General features: G+C 38.7%; 1 pseudogene; it reads right to left on the bottom strand.

The window, feature by feature from the left end:
• Nucleotides 1-101: 101 nt before the first annotated feature.
• Nucleotides 102-1,734, bottom strand: LOC105526221 (annotated as a pseudogene).
• Between the last annotated feature and the right edge of the window lie 6,320 nt (nucleotides 1,735-8,054).

Here is an 8,054-nt window from a genome sequence, read left to right on the forward strand (position 1 = left end):
TAATGACACCTTTAGCAACTGTCTATCTCATATCAGAGGAAGACCCCATCTCAAAAAAAAAAAAAAAAAAAGACTAGGGTGAAAAGTATTAAAGATACTGTTCATTTAGCCTTTTGAACTTCCCCGGCAGATTCAGTGACTTTGCCAACTCCAGCAGCCACTGCTCTAATGACACCTTTAGCAACTGTCTATCTCATATCATGAACAGCAAAATGGCCTGGAGTAGCATAGTCAGAGAAGCTCTCAGCACACCTGGGCTTGACAGGAACCATATCGACGATAGTTATCATCACCCAATTTCGAGAATTTAAGGACCATCTTCCAGCTTCTTACAAGAACATTGGTCAACCTTTTCCTTCAGCTCAGCAAACTTGCAAGCAGTGTGAGCCATGTGACAATCCAGTACGGGGCATACACAGCCAGTGTGATTCGCTCTGGAGGATGCAGGATAATCACCCAAGCAGTGAAGCCTGCTGCTTCTACAAGTGGGTGGTTTTGCTTTCATCAGCGATGTTGCTACAACGAACAGCTTTGACAGACACATTCTTGACATTAAAGCCCACATTGTCTCCAGGAGGAGCTCACTCAAAGCTTCATGGTGCATTTTAACAGACATTACTTCAGTTGTAACGTTGACTGGAGCAGAGTGTGCACGATACAGGTTTGAGAACCTCAGTGTCCACTTGGCCCACAGGGATAGTGCCAATATCCCAAATTTCATAGACATCCTGGAGGGACAGATGCAAAGGCTTGTCAATTAGATGAGTTGGTGGTAGGATGGAGTCCAGAGCTTCAAGCAGCATTGCCATCTTTATCCTAAACTTTCTATCCCTTAAACCAAGGCCTGTGATCACATGGCTCCAGCATGTTGCCACCATCCCAACCAGAAATTGGCACAAATGCTGCAGTGTCAGGGCTGTAGCTCATTTTCTTTTTTCTTTTTTTGAGACAGAGTCTCGCTTTGTGGCCCAGACTGGAGTGCAGTGGCGCGATCTTGGCTCACTGAAAGCTCTGCCTCCCAGGTTCACGCCATTCTCCTCCCTCAGCCTCCTGAGTAGCTGGGACTACAGGCGCCCGCCACCACGCCGGGCTAATTTTTTGTATTTTTTAGTAGAGACAGGGTTTCACCATGTTAGCCAGGATGGTCTCGATCTCCTGACCTCATGATCCACCCACCTCGGCCTCCCAAAGTGCTGGGATTACAGGCTTGAGCCACCGCGCCCGGCCCTCATTTTCTTAATGTAAGTGCTGACTTCCTTAGCAATTCCCTCGTGTATCTTCTGCTATAGGGTGAATCCGTGAAATACATTTTGTAAACGACAACAATTACTTGTTACACATCTGGCATGCAAGCCAGAAGGGTGTGCTCAGGGGTCTGCCCATTCTTAGAGATGGCAACTTCAAATTCACCAATATCAGCAGCAACAATCAAGACAGCACATTCTACCTGGAATGTGCCTGTAATCATGTTTTTGATAAAGTCTCATGATGGTCACATAACACTTGCTGGCCTCAAATTTCCACAGAGAGATATCAATTGTGATACCTTGTTCACACTCAGCTTTCTGTTTATACAAGACCCAGGAGCCCTTTCCCATCTCAGCAGCCTCCTCCTCACATTTTGCAGAGGGTCTCTTGTCAGTCCCACCACATGTTTAGATCAGTAGGGGTGGACTTGACCAAATCTACAAGCCCAATGATGACAATGTTGATGTGAGTCTTTTCCTTCCCCATTTTGGCTTTTAGGGGTGGATTTCACAACGCCTGTGTTCTGGCAGCAACACTTGTGTTCCTGTAGCTGAGGAAAAGCTAAACACTGCTTTGGAAAGCAGCTTAACTTCTTTTCTGACCTCTTTTACTTGTACTTGATATTTATCTTTTAGAAAAAAATGACTTACACCTAATATTCTGATACCATATGATTTTAAAATAGCTTTATTGAGATATAATTCACCAACTAAATGTGCAATATAGTACTTTCAGTATGTAAAAATATACATGATTTTTGAAAGCCAATACAGCAGATTTTTTTTAACCTTAAAAGAACGTGTGCTATAAAACAAAACAACTTCCTCTTGCCACCTCCTCTTTTCTCTTCTAAGAAGAAACAAACAGACAAAATATGTTTTCTACAGGAAGGTGTGTGTGTGTATGTGTGTGTGTGTGAGACTGTGCATGCATGTGTGTGTCCTCGTTAGAGGAAAAACAGAAACTGTCCATTTCCATAAACTATTCAGAAACAAACAAAAAAGGATTAAGCTTCACAAGCAGGAGCGTGGAGAAACGAGGAGCAGTATTATTCTAGAAACCATCTTTACTGTTTGTTTTTCAAGATCTGGAGAGGTCCTGCATTTGCTGCCTGACATCCCACTCCACATGGCCTTCCAGAAGGAGTCACTAAAGGTAGGAAGTTGGAAGCTAATCTTGAAAAGGGAAATGAAAGGACCCAGCAAGGAAGGAAAACTGGTGGCCAGTGATCAGCTGTGTTTACCCACACTGACCTCATAAATACGACCTAGGCAATACCTCGTGATTTGGGTGAATTGCCAGGTGCACTTGGATAAAGAGAAAAGTCAGGAACACAGGAATAAGAAAGGCCAATGTTTGCTCTTAATATCTGGCTGTTAAAGCAATTTACGCAAATCACACTGGGCTGAGTAAGAAGAGACCAACCAGCTGAGCAACAGCATAGGAGGGAAATTGTCTCAAGACATGGAAGGAGTTTTCACATCCTGTTAAAGTTGAGGGTAGTGTTATTTTTTGCAGTAAAGCTATGGAAAATACTGGAAGGTTTGGGCAGGCAGTCTGCAAACAAAAATCGTGCTGCTTGTAATTGTATGCCTGCCTCTTTGCCAGCTGATGTAGAAGAGAAACCGCCCAGCTGAAGATCATTTCCTCTTGCTTGAATACCCATTTGCAATGATTGATTTTAAAGGTCATGGGCGTGCTCGCCAGCACATTTTTATATGAGAGGTCCAGCCTTCTGTTTTGACGTTAGTCAGATGCATATGTGGCACCCGAGGAACAAGGAGGAGACTGGGAAGGATCAGGTTCCCTTCTGGCTCCATCACTGTCAAGTTGGAAACTCTTGCATGTCTGAGTGCCTTATTTTGGCCTAGACACCCGTAAGGTGATGGGAAAAAAAAAGAACTCTGTAATATTTTTACACCGTAGACTCAAAATTTTACCCTTTGAATTTTTTTCACTCTTCTAAAACTTTTCCTTTTTCTTCCTTCCCTTTCTTGTATCCTTCCCTAAATATTTTCTAGAGCCTTACTATGCATGTCACATCCTGTGCAGCTGCTGGGTATGTATGTAGGAACACCAAACAGTTTTGCATCAGGGTGTTTACAAATCTAGTGCAGTTTTGAAAACAAAGAATAGCAACACGATCCACTAAGAGACTCACATACAAGGTACCATGTGTCGAGATTGAAAACCTACAAAACAAAATGTTAAAAGGTATTTTATACTAGCATTACTTGTTCTTACTTATTTACAACTCGTCACATCCCTACAATAAAACATAAATGCAGTGACCGCATACTGTTAATTGGCCAGATTATCTCATGCCAATTTCTCTTAGTATTAGATACCAGTCAGTTATAAATGCTGCTGAGTACCCCAATATTTTTTAATGAGAAAGCTTTTAAAATAATAATTGAGTGTTTTGAGCTACTATTTTCTTTTCGTTTTCTTTTGCAACAGAATCTCACTCCCTCACCCAGGCTGGAGTGCAATGGTGCAATCTCAGCTCACTGCAACCTCCGCCTCCCAAGTTTAAGCGATTCTCATGCCTCAGCCTCCAGAGCACCTGGGATTACAGGTGAACACCACCATGCTTGACTAATTTTTGTATTTTTGGTAGAGACAGGGTTTCACCATGTTAGCCAGGCTGGTCTCGAATTCCTGACCTCAAGTGATCTGCCTACCTCGGCCTCCCAAAGTGTTGGGATTACAGGTGTGAGCCACTGCGCCCGGCCTGAGCTACCATTTTTTAGGTGATCAAGTCCAGTCTCAACTGCAAGAGACTGAAAATGTGGAACTAATTACAAAACAAAGTAAGTTAATTAAGTAGGGACATAAACATTTAGATGGGATTGGGGTCTATGTTTGACGGTTTGCAACCGGTCAAGTTATATATTTATAGCAACAAATTCTGCTGTTGCCTTTGTTCTTTAGAGTGACTGGACTAAAAATACCCAATTGTTTTTAAGTTCTAAGAAGCAGGTCAAGTCCAACCGTAGGGACTCTGTGTTTTCTGACCTTTTCCTAAATTTTCTTTTTTAAGGTAGAGAAAATATTGCTTTCTGAGAAAAGGTATGTTCTTGGAACAACTGCATGAAGCTAAAAATAGTGGGAATTGACCATAAGAATGCTCACAGAGAAGAGAGCCAAAGTGTAGATTCTGGTTGTTATATCTGACTAAGAAAGTCTCCAAAAAAGGAAGAAAACAAAATCCTAATAGGTTATATTAAAAATCCAATTGATGTTATTTGAAAAGCAGCTGTCTTTTATGGGGTAAGATTTACTCCCTTTAAAACAATCCATTTTGTTTCATTTATTTTTCTGAGAACTCAGTATGATTCAATTGGCTTAAGATATTAGACATTATTCGCTGGATAACTAAATTTAGTTTTGTAGTCATAAAATAGAAATCATAACATTCTACTACAAAGTATAGATTAGCTTCCTTCATGATTTTTAAAAATGTCTGGTTTCTTTTTAGTTGATAAATGTAAAGCATTGAGGTTTCAAAGAGGAAGTGAGAATTAGCAACTGAAAATGGCTAGTGATCCATCTAAACCCAGTGCAATGCCCTTTGGAACATACTATTTCTATATTAGAGAGAGAATAACATTTTTATATATATGTTGGGAAACAACATCTCTACAACCACATGTTTTAATGATGAGCCTGGAGAGATATTATTATTTTTTAAAAATTCTTCATTTCACCCCCATATCCTTTAATTTTTATAGTAAATGACACTATAACAACACCCTAGCTTTTTTTTTTGAGACAGAGTCTATTCTGTCGTCCAGGTTGGAGTACAGTGGCACCATCTCAGCTCACTGCAACCTCTGCCTCCAAGGTCCAAGCGATTATCCTGCCTCAGCTTCTCTACCAGCTTGGATTACAGGTGCACACCACCACGCCTGGCTAATTTTTTATTTTTATTTTTAGTAGAGATGGGGTTTCACCATGTTGGCCAGGCTGGTTTCAAACTCCTGACTTCAAGTGATCCACCTGCCTTGGCCTCCAGAAGTGCTGGGATTATAGGTATGAACCACTGTGCCCTGCCCAACACTCTAGCTTTGAGTGTCTAAATTAGTCTTCAGGCTAATTCACTGTAGGTCATTCATCTTTGTACAGTAGTAATAGAATTGGCAGTTCTCCTAGCTTTCTTTGTTGATAGCTTCTGAACTCAGAAATGAATTTTCTTTGCTATGGTAAGAAATAGATTCTGAGAGTCCATATAAATGAGGAATGATATTTGGCTCAGAAATTCAAAATATGTTGCTTGTTTTTTTATGGATTGACCTTTCATTTATATAATTGACTGAGGGACTTTTCAGTAATTCCACAAAGTTATTATTCATGCTCTTAATGTTGCACCCATGCCAACACCTGACCATGATTTTGGGGTCACCTTATTTTTTGAGAACATACAATGCTTAAATTTTGGAGGCTTCAAAGTTAGTGCTAAAAATAGTATCAGACAAGACTGTCACACTAGTAAAGAGTCATGTGAGAAATGCTTGGGGTATAAGAGATTGATAATGTGCTTTAAAACCTGGGCTTCAGATAGAGTGAAGAAGCCATTTGTAAAGTATTCAAAGGGGTACCTCAGGGGGTTATGGAAGTTCAAAATGTGGCTTCACACACAGAATAAATGCTTTCAGGCAATCTCTAAATGATGTAGATATAAATATTGTCAAAGGCTGATTTGTTCCCTGAGCAATCTCAGTTTCAATGGTGAAAATATTTTATGTATTGCGAATGCTTTTGCTCCTAGAACATATATTATTCCTCACGCATTAAGATGTACCGTCTCTTATCTCACACTATATTCAAGAATCAACTGAAAATACGTTAACGATGTAAACATAAGACCTTAAACTGTAAAAGTATTAGGAGAAAACTTATGGAGAAACTTCCACAACATTGACTGGGCAATGATTTCTTAGATAAAACCCCAAAGCCCCAAAGCACTGGTAACCAAAGTAAAAATAGACAAATGAGATTGCATCAAACTAAAAAGCTTCTGCACAGCAACAGAAACAATGGAGTGAAGAGACAACCCACAGACTAGGAAGAATATTTTCAAATCATATATCTGATAAGGGGCTAATATATCTGATAAGGGGCTAATAAGGACCTCAAACTACTCAATAACAAGAAAACACATAATCCAATTAAACATGGGCAAAGGACCTGAATAGACATTTATCCAAAGAAGACATACAAATGGCTAATAGGTACATAAAAACTGCTCAGTGCCTCTAATCATTAGGGAAATGCAGGTTAAAACCACAATGAGATATAATCTCACATCTGTTGGAATGGTTATAAACAAAGAGAAAGACAACAAGCATTGGGAAGATCTAGAGAAAAAGAAAGCCTTGTACACTGTTAGTAGTAAATTAATACAGCCATTTTGAAAAATAGTATGGGGGTTCTTCTTCAAAAAACTAAAAATAAACTGCCATATGATCCAGCAATCCTGGTTCTGGATGTGTATGCAAAGGAAAGGGAGTCAGTCTGTTGAAGAGACATCTGGACTGCCATGGTCATGGCAACGTTATTCACGATAGCCAAGATGTGGAACGACCTAAGTGTCCATCAATGGATGAGTGGATAAAGAAATATTAGTCAGCCTTAAAAAGAAGGAAATTCTGTCATTTATGACAACACGGATAAATCTAGGGAACATTACGCTACATGAAATAAGCCAGACACTAATACTGCATGATAACAGTTATATGTGGAATCTTAAAAAGTCTAGCTCCTAGAAGTAGAGTGATGGTTACCAGAGGCTGGAGGTAGGGTGGATGAACGGGGATAAGGGAAGTGTTAGTCAAAGGGTACAAAGTTTCAGTTAGACAGAAGGCATAAGTTCTAGTGATCTATTGTACAGTATGGTGACTACAGTTAATAATGTATAATAATAATAATTATTATTATTATTATTATTATTATAATGTATTATATCTTTCAAAAGTGCTAAAAGAGTAGATGGTAAATGTTCTCACTACAAAGAAATAGGTATATGAGGTAATGAATATTTGTATTAGTCTGATTTAATCATTCCACAATATATATGTATTACTATAGTTGTTGTGAAGGTAAAATTATATGTACAAAGAGCCAGAGTGATGGATACTAAGTAATACTCAATGTTATGTATTATTATAATTATTATAATAATGTATTATATCTTTCAAAAGTGCTAAAAGAGTAGATGGTAAATGTTCTCACTACAAAGAAATAGGTATATGAGGTAATGAATATTTGTATTAGTCTGATTTAATCATTCCACAATATATATGTATTATAAAACCACATTGTACCCCATAATCTATACAATTATTATTTGCCAATTAAAAATAAACCTTAAAAAATACACCCACTCTTGTGGTCCTCAATCGGGTGCAATGAGCATTAATTAAGGAGATGAAAAATATCAGACTCTCATTACATTCCTGTGAAAGGCAGACAATATACAGCATAAACCCATTTTAACAAGAAAGTTAATATAGCCATTAGTTCATTGAATACACATTAATTGAAGGCTTAACAGGTGTCAGAGAAATTCCAGATGTTGGAGATACAGAGATAGAACCCTTGTTTTAAGAAGAGCTAAAAAAAAAAAAATCTGTGCAGAATCTAGTGCAGAGAGTAGATAAACTGGTAACCCAGGGTTAGAAGTAGGTGGCAGAAATGTTTGTTTTGATCTGCAGAGTCTATATATATATATATATATATCGAAATAGAGATACTTTCTCTCCAATTCTGGATATTTAGAATTTTCTTGAAAATCTGACATTGGG

Source organism: Colobus angolensis, unplaced genomic scaffold (genome assembly GCF_000951035.1).
Source record: "Colobus angolensis palliatus isolate OR3802 unplaced genomic scaffold, Cang.pa_1.0 Scaffold58, whole genome shotgun sequence".
Classification (NCBI taxonomy): Eukaryota; Metazoa; Chordata; class Mammalia; order Primates; family Cercopithecidae; genus Colobus; species Colobus angolensis.